The sequence below is a fragment of the Pleurodeles waltl genome, chromosome 8 (genome assembly GCF_031143425.1).
Source record: "Pleurodeles waltl isolate 20211129_DDA chromosome 8, aPleWal1.hap1.20221129, whole genome shotgun sequence".
Taxonomy (NCBI): domain Eukaryota; kingdom Metazoa; phylum Chordata; class Amphibia; order Caudata; family Salamandridae; genus Pleurodeles; species Pleurodeles waltl.
The window spans coordinates 1,469,590,864-1,469,614,394 of NC_090447.1; positions in this window are offsets into that span (position 1 = coordinate 1,469,590,864).

Genomic DNA, 23,531 nt, shown 5'->3' on the forward strand with positions numbered 1-23,531 from the left:
GCCACCAAGCTGTGGTGATGTGTCGGTTTTGAGATGCGGCAAGGTGATTGCGTGATGCCCTGTTGTGTTGACATCGAAGATCTCAAACCACAAGGTTTTAGATGTGAAGTCCAGCAATGAGGATGTAGCACACAGTCAGAGTGATATGTTGGTTCAGAGTTGCAAGACTTCAATGCAGAGTCCTGCATTGTTGTTGAGAGATGTGAGTGCATGGGCTGAGGATGTGTCACACAGTGGTGGTTCCAAAGGCAATGCAAGTCTTTGTGACGGGTCCAATCCATGCAGCAGCTATGATGTGTTTGTTATGCTCAGGGATGCACTACACACAGCAGAGCTGATGCGTTGATTCCTCTGGATCCACCCAGGATGGCAAAACACCTTAAGGCCCACTTCCAAGGGCCCAGGACTGGGGTGGAACCATTTGGCATGGTAAACCCACAGATGTCAAAGTCCAGGTGCAGATGTAAGGTTGTTAAAAGCCTGTTATGTTTCTGACCCATAAGGAGCACAGTCACCTAGCCCTTGGAGTCACTCTGAGTTCTGGGTTCAAGCAATGCAGGTCTACTCCTTCTCATCCAGGCATGAGGGCGGCAGGCAGCAGATCAGCACAGCAGAGCAGCAGTTCCTTCAGAGCAGCAGTCAAGCAGAGTGGCAGTCCTTGTAGCAGCACAGCAGTTCTTCCTGGAAGAGTATCCACAGGTCCAGAAATGTACTGATGTGGTGGTGTCTGAAGTTCTTCTTTTATACAGAGTTGTACCTTTTAAGTGGGAAGAAGCATTTGAAGGTATGCCTTTGAAGTACACAGATGCCCTGCATTCCTTGTCCTTGCTCCAGGCTAACTACAGGAGGCATGCAGCCCTTTGTGTAGAGACAGGACACAGACTATTCAGTTTTGAGGCTTGGCCTAGCTCCTCGCTCCTATCCTGCCAGTAATGGCCCAACTCATCACACCTAAGTTCCTACTGTGGTTGGCTGTCTAGGAGGAATACACAAAATTCCAGCTGTCAACTTCACCCAGCTATGTGACCAGAGATGAGCTGCAGGCACAAAATGGCTGAGACAAGAAAATGCAGACTTTCTAAAAGTGATATTTTCACAATTGTAATTCAAGACCCAACTTCACCATACGGTAGGATTTTAAATTAGGATTCTATAGACACCAAACAGGAACCAGATATATCTTCCCATTTGGAAAGTTCACTCATAATATGTAATAAGGTAACTCCAATGTTATCCTATGGGAGAGATAGGCGTTGCAGAAGAGAAAAACCCTTTTTTTAGTACCAGGACATGTAAAACTTAAAGGTCCATGTCTAACTTTTTAAATACATGGAACCTTGCTCTTGGAGTTTCCCCAGGCCTGACTTAGAGGTGACTCTCATGTATGAAAAGAGAAGGTTTGGACCTGGCAAAAGGATTATTTTGCCAGGTCGAAATGGCAGTTTCAAATGCACACACATGCTTTGAAGTCAAAGGCCCCAGGCATCTTTAAAGGGCCACTTAACTGAGTGGCAGAATATGTGCTGCAGTCCCACTAGTACCATTTCATTTACAGGTCCTGGGCATATAGAGTGCACTTTAAAAGGGACGTATAAGTACATCAAATATGCCAATTGGGTTTAAGCAAATGGGACCATGTTTTGAGCAAAGAGCACTAGCAGTTTAGCATTGCCTATCAGTGGTAAAGTGTGTCCTAATGCCAGCAAAAACAGGAGGTCTGAAGGCAAAACGATTGGAAGAAACTACACCAAGGATGCCAGGTCTAACATCATGAAATTGGATTTTCAATAGGGTACACCATGTAAGGCTTTCTGTGTGGAATTCTTACTCTTTTAGTCCATTAATTATATAATAATATAAGATATATAAACTGAGTACTAAAAATCAGCAGTAAAGATTGTTATTGACCAATGCAATCTCAAATGCACATACAAGGTAAACCTCCAATTTTGGGTGCAGAGGTTGCTCGAGAGCCTTTTCCAGAGCCCTCTTAATCCTGTGTTATCCTTTCATCAGAATTTGCACCCACGTGTTCTACTGTATACCCCTGCCCCTTGCAGAGGAAGTAGTTGGACAGGGGAGGTACATTTAAGCCTCTAAAACAAATTCCAAATGGAGAGATCTTCCTTTCTTTGCTCAACAAAGCTTTGTGTTCCCTGCTTGTCTAATCTGTGGGCTACTGTAATGCTGGTATAAATACATTGACAGACTGCTGAGGCTCTCTGTGTACAGAGGAGATATCAGAGAGGCTGCACTGGCTTTCGGAATGGGCTTCACCTTCGTGCAAAAGTACTCTTTCTCACCAAAGTTTTTAACAAAGTTTAAGTATTTCTTTAGAAAAACGACAAAATGTGAAGTTTGTGAAGTTCCATTCGAGTTGGATGTTCTTGTGAAAATCCAGACTTTTCCATGTACTTTATAAACATTGTAATCAGTGGTTTCAATGGAAATGTATAACTGCAGGTACTGACTTTCTGAGAATACCTGTTTGGTACTAAGAGGTGCTGGTACTCTCCCTTTTAACATGAAGGAACGCAGGTACTCAGTACCTGACAACACCAACCCATTTAAATCACTGACTGTAATTTTTGTTGAGTCAACCATGCGGAAAAGCGAAGCAATGAATGCCCTTATTTTAAAATAAAATACTGGCAAGTTACCTCTTCAACACAGTTTTAAAGTACTTACCCGAAAAAGTGAAGCAAGTTATGTGCTCCTATGGAAAGTAACTAGTGAGAACTAAAATTCACGTTAGAAAAATACTAAAGTGTGTAGCATAGCACACCCGCCGATTCACGTGCTGCCACTGGGTGTTACACCATATTGGCTCTCTTCACAGGGTTACTCGGCGATTCACATGGTGAGCACCAGATGAGCTGGAAACCCTTGCACAGAGGGAGTTTCCTGGGATTCACAGTTCATGTGAGGAGGATCTGCACAACTCATGTCCTTCACAGGTGTTGAAACCTCCTGAGGACAATGGAGGCAGCCTCAAAAGCTTTTGTTCTTTTTTTTGGTACGTGGGATGGAGCAGAGAGTCCGAGTGCTTTTTGTCAGAGTTGGACACATACGCTCATCCTTCCTCAGGCTTGTTCCCCTCCTCACATGGTAAATATTTTTGTAAAGTTGACAGGGCTTCCAGTGGAAAATTGGGCAACTACAATGTATGGGATAGTCAATAATCTGGAAATCTGTGTGCTCACATAATAATAAAAAAAACACACACACACACACTACTCCTAGGCCATTTTTTTTGTTAAACTCTGAAGTTAATGCAGTTTCTGAGAGAGAGTTCCATAAAATGGCCACCTGCTAATAGAGACGTGGACAAAGCCAAGGCCATTAGGACATTCGCCATTACCATCACCCACTTATGGGCTGGACCCTGCCCTATCCTGCCTGCGCAGAGGTTGCCACACAAGGATGCTCTTCTCTCTCCTTGTCCTGTTAAGAAATGAGACTGACTGTGCCTAACACTTATGATTTGTGGATACCAGCTAACGCCCAGAGAAGCTGAGCTGCCTACCCGGCCCAGGTTAAGTGTTCAGACGCTGGTGCAGGACGGCAGCCATGTTGAACAGCTGCCCCTGCGCACACAGAACGCACCCTCCACGTGCGCACTTTTCTACAGCGTTATGCCGTTCCGGCTCCGAAGGGGGGAAGCCATTCATCAATTCCTTTCAATTACCATTACCTCTCCTCCTGATTTACACGACTCGGAGACAGTATTTATCAAGTGTTCCTTAATTAATCACATGCTGAGCTCACTCGCATTAATGAGGCTCCCGTGGTCCCCTCAGCAGCCCCTCCCACGCCTCCACCTGCTGGTACCCTTCTCCTTGCCACTTTCGCTGCATCTGAGGGCACCGCCTTCTCCTGCCTTTTCTGGACCCACAGCCTGCTTTTGAGGGTCTTTAAGCCTCCAGGCCAGAGGGGGCCTGCCCCCGATCAGGTCTTTGCCTCACCACTGGGTGGCACTGGTGCAGCACAGGCTACGAAGGGAAATGCCACAATGACTGTCAGAGCAGGAAGCTGATGTCGCCCAGTGAGCCACCCATCTGGATGAGTGTCCGCTAGTCACATGGGATAAAGACAGGAAAATGCCGCCCCCAAGGAGCTCTACACACAGTTCACTGGCTGTCAATATTGATTCAACAGTGTCTCTCCCCCCGAAAAAGTTTGCACCTGTTTATAGTAATAATGATACATTGCTCATACTTAGCGCTTCATTTCACACTACTGTTGTTTCTAAGCACTGTCAATAATGAAATTTACTATTACCCAATTTAATGGTACTCAAATCTACCCAGCGTGGAAGAATACAAGGCTACCAGGGCCTTATCTGGATATGAACTTGTGACTTTACAATCACTCATATGTCAGCGCCATTATTACGCTAAGGCATCCTACTGACTGTTTGAATTCTTTGTAATGGTCAATGGATAATCTACTTCCGTATTGCATCCGTTCACTCACCTCCCCCTGCACTCTTTCCTTTATATTTAGTGATAACTTTATCTGGACATTTTTTAAAGTACACATTTTAATTTAAATCATTGAATATATAGGGGCTGTAAAGCTTTAAGAAACTGAAGTGGAAGCCAGATAATGCAAAGAAAACATAGGAGGTGCCATGATCCACAGGAGGTGACACCTCAACTGGGTCATGTGGCCTCTCCCCACTCAAAAACAGTAATAAATAGAAAATTACTTGCTACCCATATGCATTTACGGTTTATGCCATGCTGTTCTTTCGTGTGCATTTGTTATAAACAGTATTTTAAGAGTAGTTCAGCAAATCAGATCAGATCTCAGTCTCATTGCACAGGCCCAAACTGAACAGTGAAGATCAAGGGCCAGATGTAGCAAAATGCAAAATTGCGACTTGCAATTTGCGAGTCCATCCGATTCGCAAATTGCAAGTAGCAATTTGCTATGCAGTACGGTGTCTCAGGCACCGACTGCGACTCGCAATGGGGTCGCAATGACCCACCTCATCAATATTCATGAGGTGGGTCGCAAATTGCGGCCCCATTGCGAGTATAGGCACTCGCAAACATGGAGGCCTGCTGTAGTCAGCAGACCTCCGTGTTCGTGACTGCTTTAAATAAAGCAGTTTTTTTTTTTTAAGTGTAGCCCGTTTTCCTTAAAGGAAAACGAGCTGCACTTTAAAAAAAAAACGAAACCTTTAGTTTCGGTATTTTTTCAGGGCAGGGAGTGGTCCCTTGGACCACTCCCTGCCCTGAAAAAATATTTTTGGGTCCATTCACAAAGTGGAAGGGGTCCCATGGGGACCCCTTCCAATTTGCGAGTGGGTTACCATCCACTTGAAGTGGATGGTAACTGCGAGTACATTTGCGACCGCGTACGCGGTCGCAAATGGAATTGCATCCCACTGCGAGTCGCAAATAGGAAGGTAACACCCCTTCCTATTTGCGAGTCGGAAATGCATTTTGCGAGTCGGAGCCGACTCGCAAAATGCATTTCTGAATAGCAAAGTGGCTTTTGCGCCTCGCAAACGGCGATTTTCGCCATTTGCGAGGCGCAAACACTTTGCTACATCTGGCCCCAAGAGGACAATCCAGTCCTATCTTCCTTCTAAAGTGTTAAAAATATGGGATTTGACCTTCCCATGTAATAGTACATTATAATTCAATTTGTGTTTAATACTAAACACTTTCTGAGTAATGATTTATTTTCATAGCAAAATTATATATATATATTTTTTTTTACATATATATATATATATATATATATATATATATATATATATATATATATATATATATATATATGTAGTATGTGTGTTTGAGTGTGTGTGTTTTCACTAAAAAACGGTTGAAGTGATGGTATTTTTAGGAATTGTAATATCTTAATTTACATAAAAAATAACTTTAGAAATGAAATTCACTGAAAAACACAAATGTTAAAGGGACGGTATAGTTAGGTGAAGAAATCAGCCATAACATACTATTTTAAACTGAAAAACTATAATCAAGCTCTAATGTAATTATATAACTCGTTCTCCCACCTTGCACAGTACTGTCATCAATGATGTCATTTTAGCTGTTGCATTGATGTTATCAATGGTGTCTTAGAACATGCCTTTAGTGATGTAATATGTGAGGAAATCAGTAGTACATATATTACAAAGGACGAAATCTGATACTAAGACAAACAGAATTTGGGAAAGCAGAATCTTGACAGGTTGGAGCTGTGGGCACTGCAGACAGAAGAGTCCTTAAGAGAGATCGAAGGGTGTTGATGTGGCCGGGTCACTGTGCACGATTCAACTGCTGGATCCACACACTTCAAAAATATTTCCAATGTGCCAGATCTAAAATTGACAAATTCAATATGTACATTGAGGATCACGATCCTAACAATATACAGCTGAGGGGCCAGTCCTTCACTGAATATGAATGAGTCCGTCTGCAACCAACTCATCCTAGGTCACTTGTCCTCTGCTGAGACTACTGAGGTCTTCTGGAACCATGGCTTTTTTATGAAAATCAACTTTTAATGGATTTATCTATCTGACCTTAAGTGCAATGAGCAACAAGATTTTACAACATTTGCAGAAGTAAAATGGATTAATACTGTGCTCCTATTGAGCACATGATTACAGTCCAGTGTTTCAGGGATTGGCCCAAATGTGCTTGATCAATAAAGTCCATGGTTTGAGTAATCGTAGCAAGTACTTATGAATTGTATTGCACTTTATACCCACTTCAACTATTTTAAGTGTAGTAACTACTAGGTTTTACATTGACACAGTTTCTTGGTGCTCAATTTGCCAGCCTCAGAAAGATGAAAGGTTGAGTCATTCTTGCCAGGAACCCCACGACCTTAAGAGTACAGCATTTCTCAGTAGCAAATATTTGACACAATTAGCCATCATGCCAGCATTGAAAGAACTTGCTGGAATGAACTCAAGATGTGGGACAATAGCGGGTCAACGTGCTTCTTTTCCTTCATTTGGGGAGGAATGGTTTGATCCACTGAAGCAGAGATCCGCATTTGTTCATCTCTGCATATGTGCATGTCTAAATTGGTGCATTTAAAACCTTTAAAATCAATAACAGTGATTTAGTGAACAGATTCTTGTTTCTTCCAAGGTTTTATTTCAGGCATGAAAACTTCTAATGTGTTTCAGCCTCACTCTACTACAGAATTGTAGGGATGAAGGGCCAGATGTACGAAAGGATTTGACCCATTCTGTGTCTATGGGAAAAAGCTTTCGTACATATGGCCTGAAATGACTACATCCTGAATATTCAAAATACCTTTAGAAGTCAGGGTGATGGCCAAGCATAAAAGTATTGCCTTTGGGGTCTAGTGGGTTTGCCAAATGTTTTACCCATGCTGCCCAGTGTCCCCGTGCTGCATGGCTAATAAACTATGGAAAAAAATCCTATTATGCATCATTTTGCAGGCGCGCACCCCAAGCATACACCCATATAGAAAATGATGCAAGCTTTTTTTTCTCTCCAGAAGTGTCTGATTTTATTGTTTACTGATCTGGTTTGAGTTAGTAAAAAAAAAACCAGACACTTATAGAAAGATGAAAGGATCCAACCAGTGAAAAGGTAGACAGGCTGTGGTCCGCGTGTGGGGGATGGGAGGGATAGATGGACAGGCCAAAACAAAGACATCACATAGAAAGCAAGAAAATAGGAATAGGTCAGCTGTCAACCTGTTCCCAATAAGTCTTTCCTAACCCGGCAGTGCGCTGTCTTGTAGGCTTCAGGTGGAAGTGTGCCCGAGGAGGGTGCTCATTCATCTCATCCTGTGTGTATGAAAGGCCTCAACAAACTGCAGCCATTTTTCGTTGTCCCCTACACTTTTTGGCAACAGTTTGTGAGCACCTTAATTTCTAGGAAATGTCTTAAACCTCAGATTGATGTTTAACACCGGTCACCCCTTTGGGTGGATCCCAAACTGGAGAAGCTCCTTTAGACTCTTCACTGCATAGGCCTAAGGAGGTAGGCCTTTTTGGCTCCTCTGCGCAAACTCTTGTTGGAAGCAGTTGATCTATTCTTTTGGGCTAACTACATGCACACTTGAGTTTTGTACTAGCTTCCACGTGCAAAATGAAGTTGAGAGGCTTAGGGCAGACAAGATTCTATTAGTGCCTGTGCATTTTTTTTTTTAAATAAATGTAATTCTTCAAACATTACGCAGTCATCACTGGTTTAACCGTTCACAACGTTAGAGTCATTTGTGAGTGCTACTGGAACACTTACTCACAGATCACAAACCTTATTTTTGCATATAAGTGGTATTTTTCAAGTTGGAGGGTAAGTGCCTCGAACCAAGGACATCTCCAGCCACCCCTTCCTCTTCCTGCACTATTTTGCACAAGACCACAATGTTTCTACCAGAGGAGCCACGTTGAAGCAGACCTTCCCAAACTCCTCTATGAGAAGGGAAAGACTGATCCTACATGATTTGTTGGGCCTTTGAAATTGTGAGCTGCTGGGCTCTGATTGGAGGCTGGTGTCAGCCTAACTGCCAAGCCTTAGCCATTCAAGCTGAATTCTCAAGCTGCTCCAGGAATTTCATTAGTACGGGCCTTCCTGCAGAAGGTCTTTTCGAGGGTGAAATCCTGATGTAGCCCACGTCCTTCTGGCTAGGAGTGACCCTGAATGCCCTCCTAAAGCTCAGCTGTTCTTTCTGATTCTGCTGCTGACCTTGTCCTGTGTGCATGTTTGCAATCAACTCAAGAAGATCTAAGATGACCAAGAAAGCCTTGTAGCACGCTTTACACCTTAACAGCAGAGGCGGGTTGCTGAAAAAATGATCTTGAGGAAGCAGGCTATTGCAAGCTTCTGATGAGCCACCTCCACGACCAGCTTGTCACCAGAGTCAGAGACATGGTTCAGAGAAATGGATTGCAGGATCATACAGGTCTTAATGTGCCCAGAGAGCACCCCCATCCCTTCCTCCACCAATGCTATTAATTTTGACGTTTTTACCAAGGCTCTCTTAACTTGCTGTCTGCCAGAGTCAGGCATGCATTTGTCTAGCCTCCTAGCCACGTATAGAACATTCTGTGGGCCAAAATGAGCCATTTGTGCTCCTGGGCTTATAAATACTATGTCCATCACGGCACCCCGAGGGCCACGTGCCCAAAATCACACACTCGAACTTTGGGACACCATTCCCCTTCTTTGAAAATGAGATCTACGGTCTAGTTGTCAATGTGTTTGCTTTGTTCTGCTCTGTTTATATGTTTACAAGAGTTGTGACCCTTCATACTGAGGGTTTATAAAATACCATATTTTGACAGGAAGACTGTGATCCTCTGTTTAGTTACTGTATCTTTTTAAAGGTTTGCAATATCTAGGTACTTACGAATCATTTATCCACATAATATAATTTCCATGTGCTGCCTGTGGTGCATCTGTGCCGCTGTGTGTGAAGTTTTGCAAACATTAGAGCTTCATAAACATTAGTGTTTCATAAATATTATATAGATCAGCCAGGGGCTTTAGTTTCCTTAGTGTATGGTACCTGCTCATTCAGACTACAGGTTTCCACATGAGATTGCCATTCTCATTGCAAAATAGTGTTTTATTGTGTCATTACCATAGTATGTCTAGTACATAATTTTGTGTTGTGAATCGAGGATTTCTTGATTTGTTTTACTGTAAATATATTCAACTTATTGATGAGATGACAAAGTGTTCTCCTCCAACACGTCTTCATTTCACTGTGAATACTGGACTGTACCTAGAATTACACCACACAAATACCCATGGGTTAGGCCATGACTGCACATCTCTGTCTAGCTGGAGATTTAAGGAGGTTCAATCAACCATTAACGATCTTGTTTTTAAGATCACAGGATGCTGGGGAATGTCAGCATTCTCTGTTAAGGTCCTTCAACATCATCTACTGGGGACCTTCTGCATCCTCTGCTAAGGGCCCTCAGCATCCTCGACTGGGGACCATCAGCATCCTCTGCCAGAGGTCATCAGCATCCTCTACTGGGGAGCTTAAGCATCCTCTACTAAGGCCCATCAGCATCATTTTCCGGAGACCATCAGCCTGTATACTGTTCTAAGGACCCTCAGCATCCTCTATTGGGGGCCTTAGGAATCCTCCACTAAGGGCCTTCAGCATCCTCTGCTGGCCAACGTCAGCATCCTATACTAAATGTCTTCGGCATCCTCTCCCTTTGGGTGCTTAGTGGGCCCTGAAATTGTGTGCCAAGGAGTCCTATCTTTGCCTCACCTGTTCAAAAGAAACACAAAGCCCCTGTGTGTCTATCCAATTTAAAGAATGTAAATATATGGATGTGTAAAATATTATCGGGAAGAGCCTCATCTTTTCTCTCTGAGCACATACGGCCTCCGGAGGTATGAGCGGTGGAGTATTGGCCAATGCAGTGGAAACCTTATAGATCCTCCACCCGCTATCATTGCTCAAAAAGTTATTCATCGAAAGAATACACGATATATACACTGACACTTTATGGGAATAATGCCAAAGAAGCTGAACATAACTAGTTAATGATAGTCCTGGGAGTAATAAACACTTCTGCCTGAAGCTTTCAAGTTCCTTCCATACTGGCAGCTTTCCGTTCATATCTTTCGGTTACTATGGCAATGTGTCCTCGTAAAACAGTTATAGACTGTAATCCCATCTTACCCTCCCCCTGGCCCATCAACAGCAACCCAGGAATCTGCACACCTTAGCATACTATGCGCTTGGACAGCTCAGTGAGTCGGGTGCTTGATCTGTATCTCTGTTTATGTGCATGCAAAGTTGACTCGGCAATGCATGAATGAATACCGTTGTATTGGGTGATGGTGTCACTAAGGTATGGGGGCTTTATAAAAGCACAAATGAGAAAGAGAAGCCAGAGGAATGAGCTCACTGTTCAAGCCCACAGGTACAACAATGATAGACCAGCAAGGCGTATATACTTTGCGCCATACGGGACTGACGCTCAGGCAGCCTGTTGCAGAGTTTTGGGGTGTACATCAAACAAGAGAGGAAGTCAGTCTCCAGATCCAGAAAGTCCACACCTGGACATGGCAATATGGCCCCATAGGCAAGCTGTGCAAGGGTGTTGCTTTTTGGAGCCTGAGAACACACTGCCTCCTAAAAAGCATATTTTTCATTCCTAGAGGGAACACAGAAAGTCACAATCGGGGCCTAGAAGCTCGGTTAGAGGAAGGAGATCTCAGTTCTTTATCTCACTGAGCCATCTTGCAGATGATATTTAGGGCCATCAAGGAATTCATTCAATGGTTTTGAGATGGCACGTTAATGGCCTCTTCTTCAGGTTGACACTGACCCTCAATGTAGTTTTTACGTAGGTCTTTCTTTAAAGTGATGCCCTGACCAGATTCTTCTTCAATGGCCTCAACCACTCAATACTTAATTGTACCTAAATTAACTTCTTGTGCCTCTGTAAGTGTGCACAGTACCCTCAGACCAAAGGTATAGCATGGATGAAAAGAGGCTATGAATCATGAAGATATTGTATTGTATTGTATTGTAATCGTATTTATATAGCGCTTACTACCCCTGACGAGGCGTCAAAGCGCTTTTCGATGAGTAGCACGCTACTCCGGAACCCAACAAGAATTAGTGATGGATTAGTATCGTTAAATAATTAGTACAGTTTTAGTATTATTATGAGTTAATTTGAGCCGCGGATATGAGAGTTTGGGTGTGAGACAGCGAGTATGCATGAGTGCCCACATTATGGGTGCCAATACGAGCTTTTATGGCTCATAGTTTGCAATCTGGGTGTATGCTCAGAGCTGGAATGAGGAGTAAACTTTCCAGATCAGAACCAAGCCTCTCAAGGACAGAAAAGCTCCTAACAAAATTCCAAAGAAGGAATCAGCAGCAGTGCCATGAGCAAATGCAAAGTTTTATTTTGACCTTTATCCAGCCATATGTCTGTTCCTGTCACCTCCATATGTTGATAAAAGGGATGAATATTACTTCGCCTAGAATTACACCTCTTGGTCGTGGTGGAAACTCCTGCCAGCTGTCACGCTATTACTCTTCACACACTTTCAGCTAGAGGGGGATTGAGACACGAAAATATTCCCAATCACGAATGGCAGAGTTTCTTGACCAGTTGTTGGTCATTCAGGGTGAGGAAGGGCACTTGCAACTTTATGGGAAGGGCAATGCGTTTTCGTCCTCCCCTTGTATTTGGGCCACATTTATTGCTTGTAAGGACAATACAATGCCCCTGCTGGTGGTAGCGAACACGGTTCCCTACTACTGCCATGCATGGGAAATAACGCGTGAACGCTGTGGGGGCCCGATCAAGACATACTTTAGGGGTCCTTTTTTGGATCAACTTTGCATTTTATTACCCATTTTCTGCTAAATCATGCATCACGATGACAAGAAATAGAAACATAATGTTAAAGATAGTGATAGAGAAATACAGAGATGTGAGCTAGAGAAAAAGTTAACTTTCTCAGGGGTCCCTTGGAAGGTGGGGACACTGCCTTGTTCGATTGCCCACTGTGCCTATACATTAAATGTCTCTGCGCAGGCAGCCTCAACTTCAGAATGGAATGATGAGGAAGCTAGTAAAATACAACTTTTCATTTCAGCGTGGTTGATTTTGCTCATATTCTACAACGGAGAGAGAGTTGTAAAACCCTAGTTGCAATTGAAAAGAAAATGTCCTTTCTGAACAAGTATGACAGTTCAGGAGATGTTAAGAAAGTGGGTTGTTGGTTGACTTGGGTGGGAGCCCTGGTCTAGCACCAACCAAAATCCTTGTCAGGGCAAGGCACAAGCAAACCTCACATTAACCTGTGCTCAGCCTCTGGTAGCTTGCACAGAGCAAGCAGACTTAACTTAGAAATAATGTGTAAAGTATTTGTTCAATAATTTGAACAGTGAGACAGTAAAAACACCACACAAAAAAGATCCATGCCAAGTTACAGTCTGATACAGTCCTAGATTAGTCCTGTTGATGTGTTACCTTCTCAGGAAAAATTCCAGTCTGCATTGGAGGGAGGCACAAGGAGCAAGGACAGCATCACAGGAGGCTGTTGGTGTGGCAGGAAAGCAGGCTGGGCATTGTGGACAGGCGGGCTGGGGCGTTGCATTGACAGCCCCCCGTGAGTGGTTAATGCTGCAGTGCAAAAAGATGGGCTAGTGGTAGCTTGCACTGGTTTTCGGTGTGAGCAGTGCTTTCTCAGTGTGAACGTGCCCATTCGCAGTCACAAAGAGTCCAAAAGCTTGATTTAAGCTTGCTAAGCCATACCACAGGCCCAGAACCTGAGGGCCATCACTTTGGGGTCAGGGACTCACTGAAGTTGGGTCCAGGAGCCAGCTGGGGGAATCTTTTATGTCCCCGAGGCTCAGATCAGTAGGCCAGCAGACTAGCCCTTGGAGTCACTCTGCAGTCCTAGGTTCAAGATGAAGTTACAGGTCCAGTTTACGTTCCCCAGGAAAGAGGGGCAACAGGTAGTGTGGTCAGCACGGCAGGCAGAAGTTCCTTTAAAGCAGCAATCTAGCAGAGTGGCAGTCCTTGTTGCAGCACAACAGTCATTCTTCTTGGCAGAGTATTCACAGGTCCAGATGTTTACTGGAGAGTTGGTGTCCAATATGAAATATTTATACCAGGTATACCAGGTGCCTCCTTTGAGGTCTTATGTTTATACACAGTTGTGCCTTTGAAGTGGAGAGAAGCTTCTCAAGGCATGCCTTTGACGTGCACAGATGCCCCGCCTTACCCGTCCTGGCTCCAGACTAACTACATGATGTATGCATCCCTTTGTGTGGAGGCAGGACACAACCTATTCAAGTGTCCAGCTCCTCTTTTCCATCCTGCCAATGATGGCCCATCCAGTCACACCTAAGCTTCCCATTGGGTGTGGGTGTCTAGGAAGAATACACAAAGCTCAACTGTCAGCTACACCGAGCGTTTGACCAGAGACAGGCTGTGGTTCTAAATGGCTAGGGCAAGAAAATACCAACTTTTTAAAAGTGTCATTTTTTAAATTTTAATTTAAAATCTGACTTCACCATAAGTCAAGATTTTAAATTCTAATTCCAGAGATACCAAAGACAGACTGTCAAATACACTGATTTTGATTGGCTGAGCCTATAGATTCACATCCACACAGAATATTCAATTCAATTTCCAATTCTCATAACACCTATCATTTGCAATATTGGTCAGTTAATAGTGTTTGTACAATAAAAGGTCAACATTACCATTATAGGGGGTCATCCTTTGAATTATGGCACAATTCATCACAAAATCGCTGTTGAGATCATGAAACAAAGCAATATTCTAGAATATTTATTGTTGGTGATTGATAGTGACACAGGATGGGTAAAATACCTGGTTGGCCCTTATAACAATTCCATCCTGGGTCTTACTGCGTGGGAAAAGGTTTGAAAAGAGCATTGAGAAGGTAACAGGTCACACTTTTGTAATCTATTAGCTTTACCAAAAGCGTTTAATCAGGCTGAACAGCATGGCTAAAACAGAAACCTGTCTAAGATGCAGCCATCCACTTGATTTTGGAGGCACATATACCAATCACGCGAACGCCTACAAAAAGAGAAGACTGTTTCTTTAACTGATCTGAGTTGGATCAATAAATATGAAGAAGAAAAAAAACAGCGTGGGTGGGGGGAAGCAACGTGGGGTAGAAGCAACACTGGGGGCAGAGGAAGTGCAGAATCACAGATGGAGATTTGGGGAAAAGCAACACACGGGAAAAGGAAACAACGTGGAGGGTCCAGGGAGGGCAGCAAATTTGGCGAGAGCAATGTGAAATGGGGAGAAAAGCAAACAGAGGAAAATGAGAGCAAATTGGAGGTGGGAGAGAAGCACATGACGGAGAAAGTAATACTGGGGAGAGCAGATGAGGGACGAGTGAGTGCATCATGGAATGCTGTAGGAGACAAATACAAGGGAGAGAGAGAGAGCAACATGAGTGCAGCATGGAGGTGAAGTGCAAGAGAGAAAGAGCAGGAAAGCAAATGTAATTAGTCAATACTCAAGGGAAGGGACAAACACAAGACGACTAAACCCACAAAACGTAATGAATAAGAAAAAAGCAAATAAGAGTGACTATAAAGCCAACCTATAGTACGTAATGGGCAGACTCGAAGGCTACTGAAAGCTCTAATAGATCTCTTCACCTACAGACAGCTTGCATGAAGCATTATATTTTTAAAGCAGGTAGGGAAAGCCACACAGGAGGAGGAAGCAACAAGGATGTGGTTGGCGGCAGAAGCAACACAGGGCGTGGAAGTGGGGAAAGCAACACAGAATGCATGGATGAGGGGAAAGCAGATGATTCAAAGAGAAGAAAAGTGGAATAGTGAGAAAGCCATATTGTTAGACCTGACCGCCTTAGGGTAGTCACCCCTAACTTTTTGCCTGCCTCCCTCCTCGTTTTGGATACTGTTTTGCTGGTCTTTAGACTCTGCGCACTTTACCACTGCTAACCAGTGATAAAGTGTATATGCTCTCTCTCTGTAAACATGGTAACTTTGGATCATACCTGATTGAACTATTTAATCTACTTATAAGTCCCCAGTCATGTGCACTCCAGGTGCCTAGGGCATATAGATTAAATGCTACTAGTGGACCTGCAGCACGGATTGTGCCACCCACTTAAGTAGCCCCTTTTCCTTGTCTCAGGCCTACCATTGCTAGGCCTGGGTGTGCAGTTTCACTGCCACCTCGACTTGGCATTTAAAAGTACTTGCCAAGCCTAGAACTCCCCTTTTTCTGCATATAAGTCACCCTTAATGTGTGCCCTGGGTATCCCCTAGAGCAGGGTGCTGTGTAGGTAAAAGGCAGGACATATACCTGTGTAGTTATATGTCCTGGTAGTGTAAAACTCCTAAATTCGTTTTTGCACTACTGGGAGACCTGCTCCCTTCATAGGCTAACATTGGGGCTGCCCTCATACACTGTTGAAGTGGCAGCTGCTGATCTGAAAGGAGCAGGGAGGTCATATTTAGTATGGCCAGAATGGTAATACAAAATCCTACTGACTGGTGAAGTCGGATTTAATATTACTATTCTAGAAATGCCACTTTTAGAAAGTGAGCATTTCTTTGCACTTAAATCCTTCTGTGCCTTACAATCCACGTCTGGCTAGGTTTAGTTGACAGCTCCTTGTGCATTCACTCAGACACACCCCAAACACAGGGTACTCAGCCTCACTTGCATACATCTGCATTTTGAATGGGTCTTCCTGGGCTGGGAGGGTGGAGGGCCTGCCCTCACACAAAGGACTGCCACACCCCCTACTGGGACCCTGGCAGACAGGATTGAACTGAAAGGGGACCTGGTGCACTTCTTAGCCTCTCTTTGAAGTCTCCCCCACTTCAAAGGCACATTTGGGTATAAAACAGGGCCTCTGCCCTACCTCATCAGACACTTGCTGGAGAAGAAACCGGAACCAGAAACTACATCCTGCCAAGAAGAACTGCCTGGCTGCTCAAAGGACTCACCTGTCTGCTTTCTACAAAGGACTGCTGTCTTGCTGTTGCCCTGCTGCCTTGCTGAACTCTTGTCTGGCTGTGAAAGTGCTCTCCAAGGGCTTGGATAGAGCTTGCCTCCTGTTCCTTGAAGTCTCAGGACCAAAAAGACTTCTTCCTTTCACTTGGACGCTCCGTGCGCCGAAAATTTCGACGCACAGCTTGTTTCGCGGCGAGAAAAACGCCGCACACCGACGCTGATCGACGCGACGTCCTCGGGACGATCGAGACTTCGACGCACAACCTCGCAAGGACAAAGCCGCTCGACTTTCCAGGAGAAATCGACGCGACGCCCACCGTGAGTGCGAAACTTTGACGCACGGCCTCGCAAGGACAACGCCGCCCGACTTCCAAGGAGAAATCGACGCGACGCCTGCCGTGAGACCAAACTTTCGACGCACGGCCTCGCAAGGACAACGCCGCCCGACTTCCAAGGAGAAATCGACGCGACGCCTACCGTGAGATCGAAACTTCGACGCGCAACCCCGCAGAACGACGCGCAGCCGGAAAACAAGCAGGAGAATCCACGCACAGACCCGGGACATCTGGTAATCCCCGCGATCCACAAAAAGAGACTGTCTGCGCGCCGGAAAACGACGCCCGACTTCCCCGCGTGGAAAAGACCGACGCAAGTCTGTGTGTGCGGAGGAGAAATCGACGCACACACCCCTTTTTCCACGCATCTCTTCTCCTGTGGCCCTCTGAGGAGATTTTCCACCAGAAACCAGGTACTTTGTGCTTGAAAGACACTGTATTGCATTCTAAAGACTTAAGACACTTTATATCACTTCCCTGTGATATTTCTACAATTTCCCATTGCAACTTTATTCTTTTTGACCTACAATTATCCTGATAAATATTATATATTTTTCTAAACACTGTGTGGTGTAGTTTTGTGGTGCTATATGGTGGTATTGTATGATTTATTGCACAAATACTTTACACATTGCCTTCTAAGTTAAGCCTGACTGCTCGTGCCAAGCTACCAGAGGGTGGGCACAGGATAATCTTGGATAGTGTGTGACTTACCCTGACTAGAGTGAGGGCTTTTGCTTGGACAGGAGGTAACCTGACTGCCAACCAAAAACCCCATTTCTAACACATATATAGAACAGCCTGGAGCAAGTTTGGAAAAGCACATAGGCAAGAAAGCAACCAGGCGGAGTACACAAGGAGATTGCAACATGGAAGGGTTTGGGGATAAGCACACAGGGGGCAGAGAGCAATACAGAGTGAAGGGGGAAGAGAAGTATACAAGGGAGACAGCTGAAAAACACATGCTCACATGAAACATTAAACTAAAAAAAGTAATCTTTGGAAAATAAGCAGTGGAAGCACAGACGTGAGCTAATCAAATGGGATGGTAAAGAGGCTGTGCTCCAGGGGAGCGACAAACACAAAATTAGGAAAAAAACGTATTTCTCTCTCTTGAATAATGTCCTTGGTAAGCCAACAGTATGTTATGCAACATGCAGCACATCGTTCATTAGTGAGTGAGATACTGAAAAAAATAACAATACGAGACAAACAATCAAAGAAAAGTGATGAAGTGCAAAGAAAAATCAAGGTACATCATTAGTAAAACTTGCAGAGCAAGTGTCAGCAACAGCGTGTTTTTAAAAAAAATCTATTTATTGAAGAAGGTGACAATAAGTGAGAGAAACTTTTTACAAATCAAGCAGAAATGGGGAGATGAGCAAGAGGATAAAAAAGAGCAAATAATGAGAGGCTTGTGGAAGAGAACGTGAGCGACCACTCTTGGAAAAAGAGAGAAGTGGAAGTATTGATCGCAGCTGCTAAGCACACAGCCTGAGGAGATAAACTGGGACCACTTCAACCTGCTGTCAATAGCACTGCGGGGTCTAGGTGGGGTGCCCCGCTCTGTCACCCTGCCCCCAGCAGCTCACTTTATTAAACCCCGCGCCTCATTAAAGCAGAAGCGACGCTTCCATTGGAGGAGCTCTTCCTGCAGCAGTCTCCAGGAGGCGTGGCGGGAAAGGTCTGGAACCTGGGGACTAGAGCTACAGACTAGAGGTGGGCGAGCCAGATCCGGGGAGAACTGAGCCACACACGGGTCAAGGGTCAACTTTGGCTCTGGGGTACAAGCCGGAACGTGAAAATATTTGGCATGTAAATTATACAAGAAAGATTGTTAAAATATAAGGTGTCTTCAAAATTCAAAAAAGTGTATTAATTTAAATGGGGAAGGCTTTCATCTTTGTTCAATAGATTGCACCACTACATTGGATGGAATGTAGTATAAGCAGTGCTTTAAATGGGCCTGTACTGAGTACTGGCACTTTATTTTTTGAGAGGGAGAGTAATACTTTTAAATGGAGAGTACCGGCACTTCTCAGAAACAAGCAGGTACTCTGGTACTCTGGTACAAGAGTATAAGTGATAGTTTTTCAACATGCACTGAGGAACATTCCTGAGATGACAGTGCTATTATTAAATAAAGAGGCAAGTCAGAGGTCATGCGTACCCATATATGTGGGTTACAGTCTTATAGAACATGGACCAACATTGTAAGCTATCAAATCAAACATAACAGAGGTTTTTGTACAGTGCATATCCTGAACTCACATATTTGGAGATGAGCTCATATTTTAACAAAAAGGAGGGTCACTTGATGAAATAAAGTATTTCCCTAGAATCACACAATTTGATCATGCAAGGAATGGAGGATTGATCCAAGAATTTCCAACTTCACAATGGTTAATTCTTGAAAGATGAGATTATGGCGTAATTGACAGACAGAATCCATATTTTATTTTGGGAGTTTTACATAGTGCAAACCTTGTCCAAGTACATAAAAGCCCAGTACAACAGACACAGACTATGTTACACCTTTTTTTGGTCCAGAGAGATTTGCTGATATTCACAGGATTCAGAGCCAAAGCCCGGATTTGAACGTTGTTCCCCATGCGATGTGGCCAACAGCTGTTCCTACTAGGACACATTGCCTCCTGTAAAAGCTTGGCCAGTTTTGGGCTTGATGTTCCAATAGGACCTTGTGCTGAGCCAGGCTTCTGACTCGGGACTGGCTCCATCTTTCAGTTGTTCACCCATCTCTCCTGCAATTCATTAAACTTTCTCAGTTCAGCGCTGGTGAGAAACAGTCTTGGACCTCAGTGGGGGTGGGCGGTCCACAGAAAATGCTTCACTTCATGGATAAGAACCAATAATTTTGTGCTTTGAAGCACTGGCATGGCTGTAATGTGGTTGTTAGGTTAATGCTATTTTCTGAAAGCTTCCCATTTAGCAGATGTGGGAAATGAGGGTCGGAAATATTTTTTTCCCCTGAGGATTAAACATAGTCATTTGAGTGTGTGCTGTTCAAATAAAGGCGGGCAAAAAGTTGAAAAACTTTTGCTGTGCATATTTTGTTACGTTTTCTTTACAAATTTATTTCCACTTATCACTGTGTAACTAAACTAAAAAATGTATGAAATTTCCTTTTCCCCGTTAGAGATACACTGATTGAAAATGCAATCAGCTGCACTACTTGGGCACAAGCTGACCGACACCTCTCTTTTAACTTGGGTCTCGAGCAAAGGATTCATATTTCTAAAAAATAGTGGGGACCGGACCCTGTAACCACGTGTCCACCCCATGAACGTCAATTCACCGAAATGCCTCTGGTAGCGGAAGTGACATCACACGCCATTTGACCTTTATCCTCACTCACACACGTGCTGACATATACTCCCACATACACACGCAGTTGCTCACATAAACACACTCTAACCCCCGAGCACGTACACAACACATATTTGAAAGCATTATTTACTCTCCTCAGCTGCTAGGGATGGTCATATTCCAGCCAATTGTACTCAGTTCCTGGCACGAGCTCCCACTGTGTTCCCGGCACCAATTTTGATACCTCTGAGGCCAGGGGACGCAAAGGCAGTGCCAGGTGTTGCAAGGGACAAGTCAGGGGTCGCAGCTGAGACCCCTGTCGACCCCTCAATGATGCCTATGGTCCACCCTGACCTGTGCCTTGCTTACATTATGCTTGGTGTGAGGCAGCTGTGGTGGTTAAGAGCAGAATGGAGAAGGAGGCCAGGAAGAGGTATTAGCAGGCAGTGTCCCTAGGACAGAAAATAGGGACAGGCACCAAATTAAAAGTGGCCCCCATTAGTGAATCAGGGCAGTTTTAAACACATAATGACAATCTGTATAGGTGTTATATAAGGTATAGGAGACGGTATGCATGTGTGCTTACTGTAGGTAATGTTTGTGGCAATATCAGAGGAACCAACCGTTAAGACGGACCCACCAGATTCTAAAACAGTCCACAAACAGCCAGAAAACTGGCCCACACACTGACCTGACAGACCAGCACTTCGTGCCTGCCTGATTGCCCTGTTAGCCAGCCTGACCCTGTTTGCAGGACTATGGTAGTGGAATAAAGACATCAATACCTATGATGGTTTGCGTTCACATGCAGGGTCGAAACCACATAAGAATTTTCAGTATATTTTAAAATACTACCTGGGTTATATGGTGGAACCACAGGTGCCTAAACCACCCATGGCTCAACAACGAGGTTGCAACAACGACCTCATTCTAACCACTAATGCCTTTACGACAAATGCGTTTACAACGACTTTACCGTTGTAAACGCATTCCTGGTAAAGGCATTACCAATCAGCATGCACGACCCAGCATGCTTCCATCCCAGCCCCCGACCCCATCCCTTAAACCTAAACCCTGCCCCCCAAAACTCTAATCACCCCCATCCCACCCCAAAAACTAAAAATACCCCGAGTCCCCACCCCGCCCCTAAAAACTAAACCCTGCCCCCAAACCCTAATCATCCCCAGCCCCCCACACCTTCAACCTCCATCTACCCCCCAAAACAGCCCCAGTCACAGCCCAACTTACCTCCTCCTTCACCGTGTCCACTCCGACTCCCTTCTGTACCTTAACCAAGCATGTACGTTGTTCAGACATGCGTGGTTAAGGTACCGAAACCAGGGAGTCGTGGAAAACGAAAGCGTTGTTTCGCTTTAGTTTTTCACAACCTCGTGGTTCCGGACTCGTTCTTCCGGGTGTTTCCCTACTACCTGTGATCAGTAGAGTAAATTGAAGACAAAAGTGACCCATTGCTGTTTTATGATGATCAGATGTGTGCAGAGATTACCCACGAGAATTTATAGGTTACAAAATGTAAAAGTACAGTTGGATCTATTAATGGCAGCAAACAGTCCTTTAATCAGGATAGCATAGTACAGTGAGGCCACTGGATTTGTGTCATTTTCCTTCAGTGGCAGTTTCCAAATAATTATAAATTTTCCCCATAATCCATCATCTGTTGCATAATCTGTGGATTTTAACAAAACAAATGTTACTACCAACTCAAATGGATCAAAAGTTATAAAAAGCATGGCGACACATGTTGCTGCGCAGTGTGAGGCCCCTTGCAAAAGTTGGATGGTCGCCTTTCTGATGCTTGTTGGGTATTTTGGGGTGTTAAACTAGTATGGATGAGGTAAAACCTTAGCTCAGACAGTGTTAACCCCTGTGTAAAAACGTCAGTCTAAGGAAGCACTACTATCACAAACTACACACATTACACATCGTAATTTGCCTTTTTCTGCTGCATAATTTAGTCAACCCTGGCGCATAATGTGGTCCTCCCCTGCCAAATCATTCTAGGGGCTCTGACAACAGCTCACTGTGTCCTTCATAAACCTTTCGACAAGCAGCTAAACCTAAGTCCAGTTGTTCAATTGTGGTCTCCCAGTACTGTAACTCCAGAAAGCACTATATTGTTAAATGAATGCCTGTGACTAGACCACAGTTTCCCTGATGACATGGAATCACCTGGTAAACGTAACTGTAACCACTATGGCTTGAAGATGATTTCTAGAGGAGGAAATACTGTTCTGGAGAATATTGGTGATAACCAGAAAAACGAAACTAACTAAACAGTTGAGGTTATAGCATCTTCTTGAGCTAAAGAGTAAAAACACACGGAGAACCATGGTAAAGGGCAGGATATAAAAGATTTTCTGTTGCCTCGGTCTATACATTATAAACTCTTTTAATCACTCTTTCTTTCCCTCATATCCCCCTTCAAGCTGGAGCATGGAAGCTGAATGCAGATCACTACTCAGGACAAGTCTAAATATGGCTGTGTTACCATTACCAAGAGTTTATTCCTGAAGACACCCACAGCTCAAAAACTGCATTTTAATGTGATGTGGGTCATACATCTGCAGCCAATTAATGATGATTTGTCCTTAACACATGATTTAACTGCCTATGTGCATGCTATACTTTTTGAAGGCTTTTTGTAGGTGCCATTATTAGATGGCATGTAGGGGTATGGTGTATCTCAATTTAGAATTTACCGGGTACCAACTCCGAAGTCAGGATCCTTAGGAGGGACCTTGAGAAGGTGTTGTAGATGTCTTACTTGATGGAAAAAGTATTGACTACATATGGGGGTCATTCCCAAATCCCCAGATTGCTGTTCCCAGACACTGTGGGAGATGAGCACGTCTCTACGCTGGAGGCCTGCAATCTTCACCGTGCATTTATTTCTGCAATCTGCAGTTATTTTGCCGCCCTTGAAGGAATGACAATGGGAACCCGGATGGTAGTCAATTTTTCTCACTTCTCTGTCTATTTGCTCTGTTTCTACATTGACTTCCTCTCGGTTACAGGAACAGGGATCCCCCTGAGGCCTGAGAACATGCAGCGTTTCCAACAACTGCGCTGAAGAAACAGTTGAACGTGACAGATGGAACGAGGTCTGGCCTGCGCGGGCTTCCAGGAAAAGTGAACTATGATATTTAGACCAGCCTCTTCCGCAAAGATAGATATTTCTTCTCATTCTCATGGGGCTTCTCTCTAACTAAGACAAAGTGTCACTGAAAAGCCAGGTAATTACTCTGCTATCACGCCACCTGCCATCCTCCGGTCTGTGCTGCATCAACTCATCTGCTGTGGTCAATACTGTGCCAATGCTCTTGTTGTGGGTTATGCAAAGCTGGGGAATCTTAACAAGTGCA